The following is a 20,835-nucleotide window of genomic DNA, read 5'->3' as shown; positions in this document are numbered from 1 at the left end:
CCTGATAACATGTCATTAACACCACTGATCTGGGTCCTTAAGGCTAATCCATATGCAATATCGCTCTGAACCAAACCCAATCACCAAGCTGTTTATTACGATGCATTATTCATCGATATGCGTCTTTGCACACGCATACATTAAATGTTAATTTAGAGGCATCTGTGTCCAAATGGTTACCAAGCACCTTCATAAGACTCAGGCCAAAAAAAAGAAAAAAAACACCAAAACCAAAAATTAAATAAATAATAATAAAAATCTCAGAGCCCTCTCTGCCTGCAAACCACACCCAAATCAATGCAATTGTACCAAAAGGTGGAAAAAAGCCAAGCCCAAGGTCACAACCAAGTGAAGCCCTGTAATAAATGCACAGCAGAGTGATAAAAGACTCCAGACTAAAAGGAAAGGAATAAGCCTGCAGCTCGGCCCTGAAGGATGAAGATGATGTGCTCTGGTAACTAATGAAGGAGGGAGAAATCCAAAGAGAGAGGCCCTCCAGGGGAAAAGCTCCACCTCCTTCCCCTTCTGGGACCATAAGTGTGGATCAGCCAGGGTTGTAGCCACACTGATCTCAGGTGCTTTGCTGGGGATTGGAGGCCAACATATGGTCTCTCAGGTACACTGAAGTCCTGTATTATTTAAGGTTTATAAATATTAATGGTCAGAGCATTGTGGATCAGGCAAGTTCACAGAAGCTGCCGGAGAGTGCTGACAGAGGCTCCAGCAAGCTGAAAGCCTCGAAGCGATTGTGTTGACACGTTCTGCAGCTTGCTGAAACGTACGCAGAGGCTTTCAGGGTAAGCCTTAAATAAAGCTCATTCATCACTTGGCACATCCTTGGAAGATGCTCAGATGGCCGCAGACACTCTCCTCTGTGGAGGGACGGGAAGAGAATGGTCTGCCAGTACTCAAAGCCTAGAGGCTGTGAAGTGTCTGAGGCAAGAATGAAACCCTGCAGACAAGACTGCAACTTCCAAATGTTTCAGACCTGATAAAGGTCGCTCCCAAAAGATGAGGCTTCCTACCATGGAGATCTGACTCCTTTCCAATAAACCCTTAAAACATGGACAACAATCACATATTGAACAGCCATCTCCAAGTACCTCCCCTTTCCACACACGCTTGAGGACACACTCAGCAGTGTCTCCAGTTATTTTGTGTTTGCATTTCCAGTTGTGCTCCCGGGAAGGCTATCAAAGACACCACAGGCTGAACTGTTGAGTCTCTGATTGGCCTCACGTATCAAACCAACAATGATTTCCATCACCTATGTGGAAGCTCAAGCACTCCAAAAGAACAACTGAACTAGTTAAAGGAATCCTCCTTTGACTGTATTGTCCTTTTTGGATATTTCACAGGGTGTTTGTATAGTACTCTCTATGTCTTTATGGTCCTTTTATGGACACTGGAAAAAAATAAAGTAATTTCAAATGTGAAATTCAGGTATCAGATCTTGAGAAATGCCCAGCTGTAGCAAATTCTACTGATCCTTTTTGTTATACTTCAACTAAAACATTTTGATACACCTACATGACTCCACAGCTTTATTCCTAGGATATTATTTTTCCTGCAGGAAGAGTTCTATCATGAGTCAAGTTCAACCAGTGAGTGCGCTGGGAACTTAGACCCCCAAAATTGCTCTGCCTTCAGAATCAGCCATAGAAACTTACTGTCTACATGAGTCCAGCTGAACCTCTACAAAGTCTGACACATGGGTCCTGTTGATCCCAGAATTCCCAGCCAGAGATACGAGATTCCTTCCCAACTTCGTTATCATCAAAAGAGTATAGGCTGATGCAACTAACGTTTCTGTTTGTTTACGGCTAATTAGCACGGCACAGCTCCTGAGAGGTAATATATTCAACCAGCAAGTGGATATGCCCATGCTCTAAGCACAGAAATAACCAAATTTTGCTGAAAAATCACCAGACACTGATAATCCATGTGTGCTTAATAAGACCATAAGTTATCTTTTTTCACTCTGAATCATATAAATTACTTTGAAAATGACACTGACCCTCATCTGCATTTCTTAAATCCAGCATCAATAAGAAAAGTTCCTCAGATAACAGATCATACTTAGCCCTATTGATCACAAAGGTGGAGAAACACTGAAGTTCCATAAAAAGGACCTGGGAAACCCATCAGGCCAGTTGGAGTCACACCGGTAGCCTTCAGTCTCCATGCAGCAGATTTCACATTCCGATCCTGTAACGAGTATTAATTGGTCCTTGCAATATCATAGTGATACAGGTATGCAGAGCAGAGTAACTAACCTGAACACTCAGTTGCAGATGAACTATTTAGCAATACATGAAAAATTAGTTGATTTTATCAGTTAATATTATCCACACACTATATAATGAAAGGAACGAAAGAGGGAAACTGAGTGGAATCACAGTATCGGGTTTTCTTAACATCAAAGCACTCTGGACACTCCTGGGCAAGTGACTTCCAGTAGCATTATCTCCACACTGTAAATAAGGAAAGAGATGAATAGAGAGCTCGCACAGCCTGCCTGAGGAGAGCAGTGGCAGAACTGGCTTAATTTAAGATTCCTTTATGCCAGTGCACAAAAGTCCTAAGTGACATAAGTACTCGCTACCTTAAGCGCTGCAGTACCACGGGATAAAAGACAATCCCGGCCCGGGGATTTGCCCTGGCAAAGACAAGGAAAAAAGGACCATATGAAGAGCACGAGGATTTCACAAGGATCCTTTCGCAAAAGTTTTAACATTGATATTGAGGGGGAAATGTGAGCACAAAGATATGAAGTAGGCAGGCTCCTCGTTAAACAAGTGGAAAATTAAGTCTCTTATATACTAATACTGCCGCTGTGTTACAGTGCTCCGGCATCTCTGGCCTGCCTAGAAAAACTCAGTAGCACAGGACTCCTTCACTAACCTGCGATGCATCAATGACTCTAGTGACTTTTGATCTCCTATTGCGTTTGGCCAAGATGGGCCAACTTCTCAGGCATAAAATGAGGAATGATGCTTTATTACATTTCATTGCCACAGTTTCTCACACGTGCAAGGTAAGGCTGAACAATCAAACTTGATTTCAATTAGAAACAATGCACCATAAGCTCTATGTTGCTTCATTTGCCTACCATCCTTAGGTGAGACAGTTGCTGCAAATCCACAATTTTCTTCATTATTTAAAGATTAAGAACCCAGTGAGAAATTACAGCAGTATATTCTGCCATTAAATTGCCATTATTAAAATAAGTGACAGCAACTACTTCCAGATCTGGGGCTCTTCCTATTGCAAATAATTAATTATTAATACTTCCAATGGGTACAAAATTTATCATGCAAGGCAGGATCCCATTGAAATTTGTGTATTTGCTAAAGCAGAACGCCACAAAACCTACATTCTCCAGTGAAAATGAGCAAAGAGAGAAACTAGTATGAGCCACCATGCCATCTTAAGGCATGGCTTACAGAACTCTAGCCTGGACTCTCTGGAGGACGGAGCCCCGAAGATCTAGCCCAGGCTGGGGTTTTCATGGCCACCAGATATTCGCAGAGATTTCTGGCAGATAATCATGAACATAACTCCACACAGGGGAGATCTACCTGTCCCTGGCTGCAGAAGTACCGTGCTCAACACCTCCGACATCTGAACGCCAGCCCCAAGGAGCCCAGGTCAAAACCTCACCAGGGAAAGCTGCAGTAATCCATGCAAATGAAGGAGGTGTATGTGCCAAAACGTGGGCTTACACCAGCTGAAGCACAGCTGACATTCACACTCAGGAGCTAATTCAAGTGAAATACTAGACAGTTTTAAGTCAGTGACAATCCTTCAATTAAGTTTCAACGGGTCACAATTTAAGAATACGATTTTGTCCTCAGAATTAAATCAAGTTGATACCGTGTTTTCAGCTGGGTCCACTGAGAGGAGACTCCATGGTGAAGCTGACTAATTCCTTTTACCGAGTGTAGAAGAAAATCTTCATGATGCCTGGGAGCGTGGGACTAAAAGCAGAGATCCAGTGACCACCAGCAAGTGATTTTCAAAGAGAAGCTGAACAAAGCTTGAATATAAACCCACAACCAAATCTGAAGGATGCTCAGAGCACGGGCTTGGGGGACAGCCTGTGCCAACCTCTACAATCATCCTTGCTTATAAAATTATGCAGCCCATAAAAATACCAACTTGTTGCATGTGCCACTGCAATAGACAGTGAATTTCCCTGCCTGACCACAAGCTGGGAAAGCCTCTTCCCTCTCCCTGATTGTTGCCTTACCTACGGCCAAGCGCTGCATCTCACCCTGTAATTCTCATTTTCTAAGGTACAGGCTCAGTATCAAGAGGTGGCAGTGAATAACTGTATTTCCAGAATATTCCTCAAATATTAAGAATCAAACTGAATCCTAAAATGCTTCATTGGGTTGGAATTGTTCTGGCGTAGCACAAAAACTGAAAGACCGAGTTGTCTACAGAGAAATCATTAACCAACTTCCCTTCGGGATATGATAATTGCTAGAGTGGTTGACAGCTTTTCTTGGCGTTGAGCACTCAAAGATGAGACACATTATTTCAGAAACATTAAAGACCAGAAGAAAGTCTTTTGATAAATGAGTAAGGTCCATTCAAATGCTGAAACAAAGCTCATTTATTTCCATGGTCCTTTTTATTTCTGCTTATCCTATGCCTCTCTTTTCCTTCATGGTTTTGTCCTCAGCAACCTCAACTAATGTAAACCAGCCCCGGTGAATTTCTGCCAATCAAGGTTTGTTGCCAGTGGGTTTTAGTCCATGAAAACAGATGGTTTGAAAGCCACATTGTGCCCACAGCCAATAGTACAAATATTTAGTCAATTAGAAGGGGATTTTCCAAAGGCACAAATGGAAATTAGGCACACAACTCCCATTGACTTCCAGAGGGAGTGGAGAGCCCCGCTGCCTTCAAAACCTCTCCTTACTAATTCAGTCTTTATAAACTAAATGCCTGTGAAAGATACCAGCCTGCTCTGAAATCAGACATTTTTCAGCTATTCCCAGGATGATCATCATGGATAGAAGCAACAGGAATCTCTCTGAAGTGTTCGGTATTTAAGGCAAAAAGTTCCAGTGAAACTGCTGGTTTCATCAAGGTCCATAAATGTCCTGTGACGTTTTGAAGCCTCGCAAAAGGCTTGTGGATTGATTGCAGCCAAGGATTGAGGAATGCTTCTTCCAGACAGTGTCATTAAGAGAACTCACCCGCCTAACCGCAAAAAGGCATCATTAAATATTAACATTTCCTCTGAACACCTCTCTAAGAATATGATGGCTACCGGTTTACCACCAATAAAATCTGTATGGACCTTGGACTCGACAGGAAATACCTATTGATTGGACTGGAAATTATTTAAAATTTTGCCAGCATTTTCCCAAAAGGACACAAAATGGACAATGATAATCTTTACTATTGCAAGATGGCTTAAAATAGAGACCTTCCAAGGAGCTCCAGTCAAAAGGTGAAGGAGAAGGATGGGTGAATATTAGTGTTTATGTCCTGTCACTGGGATCTCTTGACTGCTCTCTATCCCCCTAGATAAGATCTTTCCATTGCAAACGTGCCAGAACCGTGATCCACATGGCTTCACACACCTTCTAAGCACTACCTTAATAAATAATGATGACAACAATAATAGTAAGGGTCATAAAGCATATCACGCTCTATGAATGATTCACTCATTTGACTTTGAGCGTTCCAGCTTTCTGGTTTCCTTCAAGACAGGACACAATAGCATTAAAAATAAGAGTCAGCAGTAAACCTGACAAGTATCTCAGGTTCATGATAAACAAATATTACCTGGCTTAACATGCTGCTATTGTATCGAAGACACAGCCCAGCTCCACCTTCCCTTTCAACAGCTCTAGAATTGCTCTCTTCTCTCCCTGCTACTTCATGGCAATTCCTGCAGCACTTCCCACTAAGTGGAACTGCCTCCCCATTTATTGGAATGGAAATACTTAACTCTACAGAATATCCTGGGACATCGCCTGCGATGTTGCACTCATACTATAGGATGATGGGCCATAATATAGGATGATGGTCTCAGCAAAGACTTCCTTGGACACTGAAACCAGTCTTCTGCGCTCACAGGCAGTGATGTACTCAACATGTGGGTCAGAACTGTCCTTAGAATATTCATCACACATGTGGGCACACAGGCATGTCCCATGGGCACAGAAATGTTTCCCCCATCCGTTATCAGAGACTTGAGACTTTTTGCTGTAGAGATTCAAGCTATACAAGTTAAGAGAAAAGAGAGGGAGGGTGCGTCCAGGGTCGAGGTAAAGAAGAGATGCTGGATGAAAATGCCCAAGTGAGTTCAGAAGACGATGTTACTTCTGCTGATGGTTCTGTTGATCGACTTCCCTGGATGAAAGCTCTGCCGGCTCATAGCACAAAAGCGTCTTACCCTTAAGCTGCATTAAGCAGCTTCACCTCATGGGCTCTGTGTTTGGTGGTGGCTTTAGAGCCTATTTTAAACACATCGCTCCAGTCTGCACAGGTAGGCATTTAGAAGACAGCTCTGAATACACTGTTAATCGTGTTTAGACACACGCAATGACTTACTTGGTGAACCCAAGGGGAGAGAAAGGGAAAGTATCTTGAGTCCATTGAAAAAGGAAATAGACTGTCATGGTTTATTCTGCAATAAATATGCCAAGCAGAGACAATAACACAGAAGAGAGAATCACTACACTGGAAAGCTAATGAACATTATGGCTAAGCTGGGCCATCCTGCTGGGTTGATACCATTTCCAACTGCAAAAACAAGGAATAACCCTAGGAAAGCAAATAGATTTCCACTTTCAAGTGAAACAGATAGTACTAAAGCTTCCCAATCTGCTCCATATCACTATTGCAGCATGTCATGTGCTATATAATATTATAAACATACACAAAAGAAGCAATCTTTTCCAAAAGTGTCAAGCAAAGATTTTCTTGATGACCAGTGTTTCAAGGGACACGCTGAACTGGGATTTGGTTCAATGGCAGAAAGAAGAATGTGAAGCACAAGTAGTTAAACAGAAATTTCATGCTGGAAAATTCAAAGCAAAAATCAAGTCATGTCACCAAGCCCCACAATTCGGAAAGCAAGAAAAAGAAAAACTTCACTTTGCTCCCTTGTTTTCACAAAGGTTTCTCTTCTCTCCAAGTGTGATGTCTGGGAGAACTAATGCTAGCTGGTAAGATGCTCTGGTGTGGCTGAATTTAAAAGTTAAGCTAAGAAGAAAAAGCTTCAAGCAGAAGACTGGACTGGGCTGTCTCCGTACTGCTAAATTTCTTCATTTTGCTGACACAGCTTGAAAACCTCACCAGGCCACACCGCCCAGCAGGAGAGAGTTCGGTCACTTCTGAAGACGCCTTCAGCCAAGCGCTCGTACCAGGCACCGAAAATCATTTGTCATTTTTGAAAATCTCATCTCATTACATTTTAAATAGACAGGACAGACAAAGGCAGCATTATTAGCCTCACTGTACACATGGGAAATGAGGCATAGAAATTCAAATGACCCACCTAAAAGCGCAGAAGCAGCCTGTCACATGGAGGAACAGCAAGACACTGGTCCAGGCTCTGGTTTGGCTACAGTCAGCCCTATTTGGGGATCCTCCTTGCCACCACCACTGCTCTGTTCATGTTGCCTCCATAGTTTTCAGCCCTTCTTTCTAGGCAGGGGCAGAAGCAGGCAAAAACCAGGAATAACAATGGTAGTAAGAAAAAAGGACTAAAAACAGTAACAGAAATGCAAAAAACAGACCTCTTTGTGCTGCTCTGTAGAACCCATTAACTCTGGGGGCGTTGCAGTCACTGCTAACATGAACCAACGTCCTCATGTTGCACTTATTAAATAAATCTAATCTTATTAAACTGCATTACAAGCTTTTATTAAATAAATTTGTGTGCCTTCCAGATCACCCAGAGAATTAACTCCTGAGTGGACTATGCATTTCCTCCCCGCAGCTTGCAGACGGCGCTCCTGATAAAACCATCATCCCCTGCTCCCGAGGACCGGAGCGGGCTGGGAACTCTTTGCCTGTGTTCTGGGCCAGAGCTCTCGATACAGCTCGTTGCTTTGCAGCTGCGACCGTCAGGATGGGAAACCCTCACAAGCAGCAACGGGTTCCCTCGAATTAGGGAGGGAGGTGACAGCACGGAGGGTGCTCCATGAGGGAATGGGAGAGGCCCTTTGCATCTCGCTGCCATCTGTACCATGCTAATCAGAGGGCTGCCAGCTGCTGCTTTTGAAAGGAACAGTAATGTGTCACCAGCACAGGGAGACCCCTTATCCGCCTCTGCCAGGGTACCCCTGCACAGCCAGAGACATATGCCAGTGTCACAGCCCCCTTTCCCTGGGCAGGGTGAGGAGCGACACACAGGATGATTGTTTCCCCCACCAGTGAAATGACCACTCTCTTTCCAACACTGAGGATGGGAGCATCTAAGATGCTGCTTTAACATCCCCATAAATTTGGTACTGGTGTTTCAAATAGAGCACAAGTTGCAGACCCTCCAATACGGGTGGAAATACTTCAAAATCATCCAAAGAGCCTGTTGTAATTCAGTGAAAATGCAGGGTGTTACTAACTCTTCCAGAGGAGCAGTACCAAGAGGTCAGGCTCTGTGCAAAACAGCCTCTTCTCCCCCTTGTGCGCTGGGATTTTGTTTCAGTGATCCGAGGTCAACATGAAGCAATTTGTGAAACAAACTTCAGTGAATCAAAACGTTAAATTTCAGACTGACCTGCCTTCCATCTGATATGAAACATCTCATTTGGGGGCTAAACAGTTGTTTTTTTTTTTTTTTTAAGGTTGAGTTATACTTTTCATAGGATCAAAGGAAAAGTTTGTGTAGAAAGACATTCTGACTTCAAAATTAAGAACTGCAGTTTTTTGACAACCATTTTAACCCTTTAAAGAGAAAAAAAAAAAAAAAGAGGAAAACAATTTTGAGAAAGAATCCAAATCGATTTTAAGCATGGCTCAGTAGACAGATTTGATACTCACCTCACATATTCAGAAAGAGAATATTCACAAAGGCCTCACGCTGTAACCACTACAAATCTCCAGCATGAACGATGCTCAGGCCAAGCCAGTGGAGCTGAGCTGACGTTTGGAAGACACGCAGAGTCAGGGGATGCCCCAGGGATCCCAGTGTTGCCAACACTGCCCCACTGCGAGTGTAAGAACATTTCCAAACAACGAGCGTGGCTTCAGTATCCGACTCTGACAACAGAGCTCCAAGGAAGACTCGTGCTCCTCTTCAGCAGCTTCAACACTGATACCCATATGGAAAAGAAAATGGATCGCACCTACATCTCCTGACTGATCCGTGCGTCTCCTCACAAACAGCCAGTCTCAGAAACCTGCAATGGCCTCAGCAGTATTGGTAGAGCAATCCTCTCACTGAGATTTAAGCCATCCTTCAGGTGTTTTGCAGAATTCAATGCTCCACACTTTGAGCCCCAGAATTCTCCCCAGGTCCAGTAGCGCCCAATTAGTTTTCAAACTGGATCAGTTTTTCCAGTCTTACAGAGGAAAAACAAACAAACAAATCTCCCTCAAATTACTCACCATTTCCTTTCCCAAACAGAAGCCAACAAATTAGCATCACAGTGGGAAATATGCACTGGCTGCTTTACAATTTCTCCCTTTGCCTTGCTAATGTGTGCAAATGGAAGAGTTAGGCACAGGACTCTAATCTGCAAAGCTTCTTTGGCAGGTAAGCAGTGAAATAAATACACATACTTGAGTGAGTCTTTAAAAGCAAACCAGAGCACGCTGACTTCTCTGTTCTACACCGCAGACCAAAACCTGTCAGGAGAAGCAGCATTATCATTTTGCGATACCGGAGGGGGAACAAAAGCGCAGAGTCCCTGCCTGGCTCTGCCACGGACTCATTTTGTGACCTTCAGCATGTCCCCACATTCACCTGTGCCTATTAAGTGGCAATAATACTAATTACCTGCAAAGATGATAGATTCATTCATTCTTTAGTGATCAGAAAATTATTTCAGATGTAGGGATTAAAGAACAAAAAAAACCCATAGTAACAAAATGAAATTACTTCAGAGGTCTACTACTAATTACTACCTACTTAAGTAGGTCTACACTAATTAATCAGCATCTCAAAATCAGGTTTGAAAAATATTAGTGTAAGCAGTTATTAAGGTAAGCAGTTATTTTCTAATAAGAAAGCGTGCATGACTTAGCACAAACTCTATACCCATCATCTGAAAATCCATGAAAGTCCAGGCAGCTCAGAGGGGCAGGATTTTACAGCACATCATTTTTCAAAGGGTCTCTCTCTTTCAATTCTAGGTAGGACAGACTCTGTGAGCCTAAAATATATTCACACCCACAACTTTAAGAAGCAGCAGCAAAATATAAGTTAAGGCAAATCTTGAAAAATGTTTCAACAGCACCTTGGGCAGCATAGGGAGATAAATTTTTCTGGTCATGCAGAAAAGATGCTCTGACTGAGGATAAATTGCAGGGTGCTGGGAGGAAATGGTTACCGCTATCTCTAAGAATAATAATTAAGTTGGAAAGCTGGGTTTGATTCCTGTATGAGAACACAAGGAACTCTGTCTCTGGAAATTTGTCTCCTCATTGGAGACAATAATTGAGTCTCTCTTGCCTGTAACTGTGTCCTCCACCATCCTTTTTTTGGTAGCTACCTGTACACGGATAGCCTCCAGCACTAGGTCATTCTCAAGGTCACATCATTTCTATACTCTTCTAAACAAAAATTACTAATATGCCAGCATCCCCAAATTCCTGAGCTCTTTCCCCAATTCTGGTGTTCATTCTCTTGACTTCAGCAAGCCACTTCCCTTCCGTGGGATCCATCTACACGTTTGTTAAATGGCAGCACTAATATTGACCTGCTGCTCACAACTGGTTGAAGAATAGAGTCACCCGTGCTTTATGCTGTTTTCCATGGTAGCGGCGAGTCCCAGGGGGAGAGCGTGCTGGCAGAAGGAAAAGAGCCGCATTGTGTCTGGAGAGGGGATGCCTGGATCGTGATAAAGGAAGACAAAGTCAGCCTTCAGAGCCCAGCACTGGTAGCTGCTGAACCCCACTGGCTCTCGTTCATCTTGTCAAAACAACAGTATAAGCTGCCACCTCCCCAAAACAGCCCGCACTCCCTCCTCCAAAGATCCAGACCTCTCCCTGTATAAAGCTGCTTGCTCCAAATTTCTCCTCTTTGTGCACACTGGACATATGGCGTGTTGTTGAATGCACAGAGACAAAAGGAAGAAAACACAGGCTCACAAAGGAACCCCCAGCTAAAAAGCCCCATCCATTCATGGGTTAAAAATGAAAGCAAGCCTTGAGGATGTTTGAAACAGCAGGGTATCAGCTGGAGCCTGCATGGAGGCTTTTCCCATTGCCATTCATAACAAAATCAGGAGGCAGAAAGTTACTATAGCAATGGCAACAGAATGCAGAATGGGTGCTCTTCAGAGGGCAGGAAGAGCTCTCAGAGAAACGCGGGGGTCTGTTTCTCTTCATCCTTTGGGGCTGCCAAACACTGATCGGCTCCAGTTCCCCAAGACACCCCCCCCCTCTACATAATGCTTATTGTAGATCACTGAATTTTAGCTTCAACAGCTTAAACAACGCTGAAATGAGGCCCAGCTGAAGACAAAAGACAACCATCCACCCGCTCACTCTCCAGGTGTCAAAGCAGCCAAAAAGTAACCCGTGGCTGCACAATAAAAAGGCTGGGCTCACTTTATATGACCAAAAGCACTGGGCAGTAAAAACATCTGTGGCTACAGATGCTCAGGATCAGATTCGAACCTTGCCACGGACTCAGCGACCGACTTAACCCCCACAAGGGGATGCGACACAACTAAGGCTTGAGCAGCACCCGAGCCCTGGATGTGGCCCATCCGAAATGAATACAATATTGTTGGTTCAGCTCCAGGGATCGAAGTTTCCATACGTGCCGAGGCAAAACTAAGCTCGTCTCTCAGCAGATCCAATTGTCCAGACGCAGACATGGAAAAGCCCTGGGGAATACCCGAGCAGAAGGGCTGATGGGGACAGAGACCAGCCCCCTGCAATTGCCCCCACACCAGAGGCCTGGGTTCAGATGCACCCACGCAGGATCCTCTCCCTACACCGCAGATCAATTTCTAAAAGACTAAAAAAATCACAACCTAAATATTGACCAGGAGAGATGCAGGGCATCCTGAAGGGCTATTAAGCAAAAAGAAAGCGACTGTCAGCCAAAGAACATTACATTATGAATGCAAATTAAAGCAGCCCTAATACCTGTTAACCCCCGGGTCTTTTAACAGATGACGGGAGCACAAAAGTGGCTTAAAACAGTCACTTGTGTCTCCCTCCCGTTTATCCCCATGTCAAATCGGGCAATTAAAATCAGACCTGTAGGAATTTTCCCATTCAGGGAAGGCTTTGGGCTACATTTGCACCCTCTGTTACAACAGTTGCGATCTGAGTTCTGCCACAGATTTACAGTGTAAAAAAAAAAAAAAAAAGAAAAAGAAAAAGAAAAAGAGCAGACAGCGGCCACTTTGATGTAAAAACTTTTCCTTGCCATCTATATTTTCATTTCTTGATTAGCGGTAACAGTCTCTTCAACCACTCGCAAGGCAACGATCGCACCAGCAGTGAACATTGATCCCCACGTGGTGCCTGATTTAATTCAGTCAGCGAGAGATGGCACGCACTTCTGATTGCCCGTCCGGCCCCTTTGTTTGCCTAATAGATCTAACCTCCTCGAATTTTTAATGCTGACCAGTTCTGGGCACAAACTGGGAGGCGGGGGGGGTGTGCTGCAGCAAGCACTTCTTATTTCAAAAGAGACCTCGTTGCCTTGGTTACCAATCATCAAGCCTAGGCCTTTGCAAGCTCCGTCGAGATCTACCTTCGCCTTGGTTTTGTCCTGTTTCTCGTCCTACTGAGAGATTTCTGCTCTCAGACAGCGCAGGAGAAAGCTGGACTTAAATGAATAAATTAAACAACTAAAAAACCTGAGGGAAATGCCCTCGGATGTACATCGCTCATGAGGTCTTGTATAAATCTCAAAGTCGGTGTGAAATAACAAAAACAGCAGAAGACACACCGCTGGATTGGTTTAGCCACCAAGTGTGGTTTTCACAGCAAAATTTGCTCAGCCTCCATCCTGAGGAGCTGGTACTCACTCTGCTGCCAGTTCGCAGACAGAACCGAAACTGGGGCATCACTGGTGCCACGTGTGCCTCAAGTCCTCCACAGTCCCTGCCACACAAAGTCCTAACAACGAGGGCAAGGGAGGAAAGAAATCCCGTTATACCCATTTTACAGAGGCAGGATGGAAGATCGGAAGCAGGTTTTTCCAAAGAGTGCAGCAGATGGGTCTGCAAAGCCAAGGACAAAGGCAGGAAGCGACAAGGCTGCAGCCGCCACTTCGGGATCCGCAGCGGGGACACAGGCTCGGTCACCTCATACAGCCCGAGCCTCTTTGGAAACCGCATCCGCGCAGCCCTCACCCAGCACCAGAGCCACAAGATCAGCCTCCCCCCCTGCGAGGAGCCTCCTCTTCCTCAAGAGGAGCCGACTTTATAGAATCATAGAATGGTTAGAGTTAGAAGGGACCTTAAAGATCATCAAGTTCCAACTGTCCTGCCCTGGGCAGGGACACCTCCACTAGAGCAGGTTGCTCACAGGCCCATCCAGCCTGGCCTTAAACACTTCCAGGGATGGGGCAGCCACAACTTCCCTGGGCAACCTGTTCCAGTGCCTCACCACCCTCACAGGAAAGAATTTCCTCCTAATATCTAATCTAAATCTCCCCTCTTCCAATTTAAAACCCTTACCCCTTGTCCTGTCACTACACTTCCTGACAAAGAGTCCCTCTCCGGCTCTCCTGTAGCTCCCTTCAGATATTGGAAGGCTGCTCTGAGGTCTCCCCGGAGCCTTCTCTTCTCCAGGCTGAACAACCCCAGCTCTCTCAGTCTGTCTTCACAGGGGAGGTGCTCCAGCCCTCTGATCATCTTAGTGCTATTTCAACATACTCAAGAAAGCACGTAAATCAGATGGGAAGCTGCACACAGGCCCTAGGCGAGGGGTGGAATATTTGGCACACGTATTCCAACCAGCTGGGATTAAGAGATCTGAGCACCCATCAACACAGCACAGACCAAAGTTTGCACAGAGAGATTAATCAGTGGCTGCTTTTGATAAACACAGAGATTAAAACTTTGATGTGTCAGTGGATAAATCTCAAGAAGAAAATGAAGCCAAATCCAATGCAAACAGTGCTTACTCTTTCTGTTAACTATTCTCCTGTTCCTGGAAGCCAGCTATTTTACATATCCACTATTACACAGTTAAAAATAACATCAGACTTTATTTTTTAGCACTGGCTGCGAGAACTGATTCAGAGCTCGCTAAAATGTTAATAGATACTGAGAAAGGGCTCTGCATTCTTCTGCAGAGAGAGCAAGTTAGATCCGGTTAATCCCATTTTTGGAAAGTACAGGCCAGACTCTCAGCACCATAAATCAACGCGACTCCGTTAAACGATCATCCCCATCTATGTTTATGATATTTCAAATTGTCATATCAAATGGGAATTATACAAGAGCATGGAATAAATAAGATATGAGGCGCTCATGCCCCACCTATACTGAATTGGAAAGGCCACCTCTAGCTCTTTACCGTCTCTTTCAGTGTTGCGAGCTTAATTAGATCTTCCAGACAGAAACAATCCACTCCCCACACAGGAGTGCCAGAAAGGAGAAAGAAAAAGGAAAGGAATTTTAATTGCACTGTAATCCTTTCAGCTAGGTTTCTTGCAAATGCTACATTTCAGGGACCTAACAGACTAGAACCAAAAGCAAAATTCATTATGAACCTTTAAAAAGAAAACACATTAAAGACTAAATGTGAACTGCAGATCCATAGACTGTATTAATCTCCAGGCAGTTGGCCACGCTGTAGTTTAATGTAAGGAAGTAATATAAATTAAACCATTTGTCACTCCTAACTGAATGGAAAAAAGGAAACAGCAAATTTGTCAGCTGACTTTGCCTTCATCATAATTGCTGTATCCATCTTTCCTGCCTCTCCGTGCCTCCCCACCACAGGCCAGGGACCAAGCTGTCAGCAGTTCTCACACGATTCTTCAGATTGTCGCTGAGAAAACGTTTCATTCTACAGTTCATATATCTCGATGAGAGGCCTATAAATAGACACTATTTTCTACCCTTGTTACTGTGCCGTATCCATCACCGTAACAGCAAAATTACCTTTCAGCACTGCATTAAGTCAATGGTTCTCCAACTACAAAGTGCTAATGTCTATGAGGCCATGGTAAATGGTCTGCTGAGCCACACCGCACGCTGCAGCAAACTACATTTTCATTACGAGTTCCATTATGAGAACAAAAGCGGTCCCAATCTCCACAAAATATTCAAGGATGACAACAGACTGCCAACGCGGTTACCGACAACACAGCCAAAGATTTGCCAGGAGGACTTAAGATCCAGCTCCCGTTTTGGCTTGCAGGCGGGTGCATCAGGCAGTGCTCTGCTGTACGCTAAAGAGTTAGGAGGGTGTGTGTTGGGGTGGCTTTCTTAGGGGGTTACTTGACTTTGGAACAGGCTGCCCAGGGAAGTGGTGGAATCACCATCCCTGGAGGTATTTAAAAGACGAGTAGACATGGTGCTGAGGGACATGGTATAGGAGTGGTTTGGGCAGCATTGAGTTGATGGTTGGACTCCATCTGAAATGTCTCTTCCAACCTGGACAATTCTATGATTCTATTCTATGACTCCGGTGTCACCCTTTCCCCAGACCCTGTCAAACCTCCAACCCAGATTCAGTTCAGCAGTGCTATATTCCAAGCCAAGGCAGGGACAATGGACTCATGCCCATTTGTGACATTCACCCCAACAACCAACCTGCTCCTTCACACGGAGGACACAGGGTACACCGCTCAGCTGCCGAGAGGCCTCTCAACTCTTCCCACAGCCCTTCTCACACACAGAGCCACCTTCTTTTCACTAGTTTTAAAGCAGGCTTCTAGTTATGACCACAAAGCAGAAGTCCCACTAATTTCCAAAGCCAGGGTCCTGCCAGCAAAGGCCTTCTGCAAGAGACAGTTCCAGGTGGAGCAGTTTAGCTGTGCTGCTCCTCCAGGGTGCAGGATGTGATGACTGGGACTTCAAAGAGGTTTTGTGTATATGTGAGGGTGTTTTGCAACCCTTGTGAAAATCAAATTGCGTGTGCTTGTTGTGCTTGTCCCTGATTGCCCTAGTTAATGAGTTTTTAGTGCACTGAACCCTACTTAATACGTTGCTTAATAAAATGAGAGTAATTAATCAATTATCCTAAAGGGCCCAACTTATGATCATTGTTACGCACTTATCACACCGGCCAGAGTCCTTTCTCCTGCTCTCCCCAGCATCACAAATTATCCTTTTGATGACTGGCCCTTAGATGCAACGAGGGACCTCTCTTCTCTGGGACAGCTGCAGGCCGGCTGGTATAATGCGGCTGCTGGCCACGCTTTGTCCCTGTCGTGTGGACAAACACTTGACCGTGCTGCCACTTGTCCCTTGCCACGCTGCTCTCAAGCGGGCACTGCTGCTCAGGAGTCCCAGCCAGGGCCATGCCGGAGAAAGCAGTTATACATCTACACTCCGTGATCGAGGAGAGATCTTCTTTACCAAAACTGAACTCTGTTTTTGTTGCAATTGTTTGTATTCCAGTTGTGAGTCGCAAACCTATAGCGCTGGGTGCCAGACAGTCAGACCGAGCCTGCTCCAAACTCCTCATCACCTGAAACTATCAGTTGCTTCAATACATAAAATTGCCATTGCTGACAGAGCTCCAAGTGTTTTTGCTGTTTCTTCTTGGCTCTTTCTTCAGACTACCTCCTACTGCTGTGCCGACCTCGATGGATGCCAAGTTTCTCCTCCTACTTTAGCCCATTGAAGGTTCCAATCTTCTTGCATGCTCCCTCTTTGACTCAAGTTGCCCACATGGCATCACATCCGCAGAACACTTGGAAGTCATCCTGAAAGAGGAACTACTGTAAATGGCCACACTTCACTATTTACTCCCCAGAGCTGAGAAAAACAAATGTCTTCCTTTATCTTGGAACTACCAAAATGAACTAGTGCTCCTGCAGGAGTCTCTAACTGTGAAGGAAAAAAGGATTCCTTCCACCGTAGTGACAGACGTTGTTTCACTTCTAGTGGAAGGATAAAAAAAAAAAAACCAAGAAAGAAAAAAAAGAAATCCTAAAAAGAAATCCAAAGCAACCCTCTGAAATCACCTAAGGCCTTTACACTCCTCTCAACACATTTCCAAAACACTCAGGGGGTTGCCATCCTTTACTGAACTCCACAGTGAACTGCTCCGGGGTATATCTGATTTGCCTGGTATCTTCCTGGATGTAAGCAGGGAGATCTAAACAAGGGATCAGATTAGCAAACATACAGGTTTCTTTTTTTTTGCTGGAGGAGAAGACAGCACCTGCATGGCCATCTAACCTTCAAGCTCAGGGGGCAGGAGGGCAGTAAACCTTGGATAAAGAAACAGAAGGGATTTAAATATCAGGCTCCCACTGAAAAAAAACCCCACCCTAATTTAGGCAAAGATCGTCTCAGAGCTTCAGACCATTACATTTCTTTCAGCTATGCCTGGATACATCTGAATACACCAGGGTCAGGCCCTGCCAGAACAATTCATCCAGTCTATGACTCATTCTGTACCGCCCTCCTTCCCTTTGCTGGCTCAGACCCGGGCAAAGGAGAGGCTCTCAGCTGGACAAGTCCTTCTGTCAGCTCATCATATGAGATGGGGAGGCACTGAAACCTGCAGTTCTTCATAATTCCATGGGGTTCTGTGTAGAGCTAAGCAAAAAAAAAAAAAAAAAAAAAAAAAAATCTTTCACCCCTGAATTAACACATAAGCCCAAATAAATGGAACAGGAGCACAGTACCAGACAGCCCCAGACACAAGTCTGGTCAAGGAGCGCACAGCAGAACGAGCAAGCCAGTGCCAACAGACCCACATACCAGCATGGGTGGATCTAGTGTGACACCTCGGAATATTGGGTCTGACAGCCAGGCTGCAGCGCTGGAGGGCAGCAGCTTCCTCCCATGGCCTTTGTTTTCCTTACGATTTCTGAATCAGGAAAGTCAGGCGGCTGATCCCAGAAATAACAGCTGGGAGCAGCCCAACACTCAACACCATTGTCATGAACAGCTCTTCTGAAGATCCTGATGCTAAAGGGAGGGTGCAGGATAGAAACCCACTGGCCAGACGCCCATCCTGACAGGAAAAACCCTAAAGTGTTTACAGCAAGGATTTCAAAAGTGCTTAGCAATTAAGATTCCCAACTTGAGACGTCTTTCAGAGGCCTAGACTATTAGTGTGCCTGCCTCCAGCAAACTGTGCGTCACATTTCCTGGCACACGGGAACAGAGAGATATTCTCCTCTCCCTGTTCTGTGGTAAGGAAGCAGAGATGAGGATCAGGGAAAGAAGAAAGTTCTGCTTTTCTATTTTTATTTATTTATTTCCCCACCCGCTTCACTTGTCAGACAGAGACCCTGAAAAGAGGTAGGAGGTGGCCATTAAACAGAGGCCTCAGCTGCAGGGAGCTTTAAAGCCCTGGAGACAACCTTAAATGGTGGCGAGAGTCTGTATCGCCTCGCTAGTAGAGAGCGGAGAGAAGTACGTGCGGCAGCAACACACATGGCCTACTTTTGCAACAGTCCTCTGAGAGAGTTTAGCTTCTTCAGTAATCCCAGCGTGCCCTAAAATTACCGGCTAGGGCATAACAGGTTCTACTCTACAGGAATCTATCTATGAATTTCCCTATAAAGTTCTTGGAGTATTACCTTTCTGAATCCAAGATATTTTAGTATCCACCAGAGAGTGAAAGAGCAGCCTACAGCAAGATCAGGGCATCCATTGACAGAATGGTTACAAGATGCTTTCGGGCTGGAGTTGTTTGCAAACATCTGTGAAAGCACATAAACAAAAAGCTGCTTATTGGGGACAGAAAAGGGACAGAACAACACAGGTGGGAGGATAAATACAGCTGCAACTCAGGGAAGACAACAGGGATTTCTTCTGCAATACAAACACATTGCTTGATCGCTACCTGGCCAAGGAAAACTAAAGGGAGGGCAGTGGCAATCCATGTCACTGTACTTCAGTGGTTACCAAGAACCTGGCTGATGGGAAGCAAACAAAGGCTCCTCCGTGGACTGAGAAGGACAGAAACTCAGCTGCATTTGTACCGTGGGTTTACCATCACCTGCATCCAGAGCCCATCCCTTCCTAGCTGCTGGCCCTCCCTCTGCAGACTGCTCCAGGAACCTGCTCGGATCCCATTCATCTCACAATCCAGACAATGGCTAAAGAAAGTCTACCTTCGCTTCCGCCTGCAATTAGGCGGGCAATTGCTTTCTCGTCACATTAATCCAAAATTATGCATCTACCAGTACCCTGCCGGAGACTACAGCTCGGCACAGACAGCTGTTAACAAGCTTAATAGTCAACTTACGTATAAAGGGTCTTATACAAATCTGTGTTATCCCACTCTGGTATGTTTAGAGAGGAAAAAATATGCAGAAATAGCAAAAAATACAACCTAACGAATAAAACATAAGGCTATCCAGGCTGCTGTGATTAAACGCTTTACAGAAGCATCTTTAGGCTAAACCCTATTCCTTATTTCCCTGGCTGATGCTAATACTACAGATGTGCATCACACCTTTTCTTTGCTCATATGACCATTGAAATAGCTACAGATTTTACTCACTTGATTCCCCTTCATCTTGGGCCAAATCTCCTTGTACTTATCCTCAAAGCGAAACACAATGTTATATATGCACTGAGTGAAACTTTTTCTTTTATCTCAAAGAAGTACCCCCCCACTCAAGAGGGGAGAAAAAGGAAAAAGACCGCAGACTTCCTTTTAAAACATTCAAAATAATGACAGTAAAATAAAATACGGTGTCAGTTTTACCTAGATCATAGGTGGTTTTTTTTTTAACTTTTCAAAATTATAACCTGCTCTGGTCAAAAACCCGATGTCGGGTTTCTGTCATATGTTACACAGGACCGAAAAAACAAAGGTCACATGGTAAAGTCCATTGATTTAATTTAAAAAAAAATAAATCAAGCTTGGATGAGAGAAAAGCATTGTTTTCTAGGGAAGTTGTTGCGTTACCAGGAAGGCCAGGTTCCTGGTTAATCGAGCTGCTGAAAGGTTAATTATCTCTCAGAATACACACGGGGTGGGGAAGGAACCATCGCGAGGCACCGAGTTGCCAGGGATATAGGTTTCAGGAACAAAAGGCAAAGGGGTGCTCGGGGCAAGGAATCTCCATCCCTCTCTTTGCAAAGCACCACGTGCATCCGCAGCACCGTATTAGGGATGGCTAATAATAAATCCTAAAGCTGGGCACCTGCTAGACTAATTGCAGCGCAGCGTGTTGGAGCGCTGTGCAGGGAGCATCTGGAGACAGAACCCAACTCAACGCAGCGTAAGAGCTCACGGGAAGAAGCGTGTTATCACGCTGGCTCCCGAGTGCCAGACCACGGCTAAATCTCTGCTTGGGGCTGGGGAACGCAGATCGCTAACAAGAGGAGGGAAGGAATAGCTGCCAGTTGAGACTCCCACACTCCGTCCCTCGCTCTGAAGCCTGCAGAGGCCAGTGGGAAGACTCGCCCCGGCTTTGAATCAGGCTCTCTGCCACTAATATGCTGCGTGGCCATGGCAACCCAGAATCGCTTGGGAGGTCACAATGCTGGGGAAGAGCTTTGCGTTTGCTTTACAAGAGGTCTG

Source organism: Numenius arquata, chromosome 26, assembly GCF_964106895.1.
Source record: "Numenius arquata chromosome 26, bNumArq3.hap1.1, whole genome shotgun sequence".
In the NCBI taxonomy this organism is placed as follows: Eukaryota; Metazoa; Chordata; class Aves; order Charadriiformes; family Scolopacidae; genus Numenius; species Numenius arquata.
The sequence above is the reverse complement of the archived record's forward strand: the minus strand, read 5'-3'. Positions refer to the sequence as shown.